The following is a 992-nucleotide window of genomic DNA, read 5'->3' as shown; positions in this document are numbered from 1 at the left end:
TGCACTGGCCAACTGTCCGTCTCCGTACACACATGCTACAGACGGATATCCTCTATGTCTCGATAGTGATGACCCATAGGGAACCCCGCGAAAACCATGTAACAGTCACTCTCTATAGATCCTAAAAGTGATTTCCACAATACTAGCCACTCCGCACACAGCCCAGATATGGCTTCCATATCAAACCTGTCCACAATCTTAGATGTTCCTTTCTCACTTATCATCACCATTACCAATCACAGTCCATATCAATGAATCATATAAAATGTGTTTGAATGTTATGCATGATGTCAATATCAAGTGTAAATCATAGTCAATTCTCATTCGTGCCATTACATGAGCACAAGTCACAATACCAATCCTAAATCATGTTTCTCCCTTTATTGATGATAAGTGAGAGATGAACGCATCACAACCATATCATAGTAAATAACCAACAAGCCTGACACCACACATATGGCAACAAGCCAAATCACAATAAACAAGGCGACAAGCCCACAAAGTCATCAACAATACCAACCTAAGAGTATCCATCCCAACTTTATACCTGAAAGCTTAACATGCTTTCTTCGTCAATAACTAACTTCTACATATGCTTCGCTAATTGAAGTTTAACCGAAAGGTAAATCGTAACCTACCTCAATGCCGAGCTGGTGCCACGAACTATCAAACGTGAGCCTTGCCTTTTGGAGGAGCCTCTAAATACTCAAAGTCTAGTCATTATCAAAATATAAGTTAGAAACGGAGACTAACGATACCCATATTGCTATACATTCGTTCAAACCAAAATTCAACTTTAGGAAAGGGGGAAATCGGACCCACAAGGGTAAAAGGGAATTTCAAGAGTGGAAATGGTAACCTAACGCTATAGAAGTTCAATTCTACTCTCCAATTGCTAATTAAACTCAATTATTGATCATTTCACATTCAAAAGAAAACCCCCAGTTTAGGCATAAACCCTAGTTTTCCATAATCAATTCATTAACCCAAAT

The sequence above is a fragment of the Lycium ferocissimum genome, chromosome 6, assembly GCF_029784015.1.
Source record: "Lycium ferocissimum isolate CSIRO_LF1 chromosome 6, AGI_CSIRO_Lferr_CH_V1, whole genome shotgun sequence".
In the NCBI taxonomy this organism is placed as follows: Eukaryota; Viridiplantae; Streptophyta; class Magnoliopsida; order Solanales; family Solanaceae; genus Lycium; species Lycium ferocissimum.
This window is presented reverse-complemented; position numbering follows the sequence as displayed.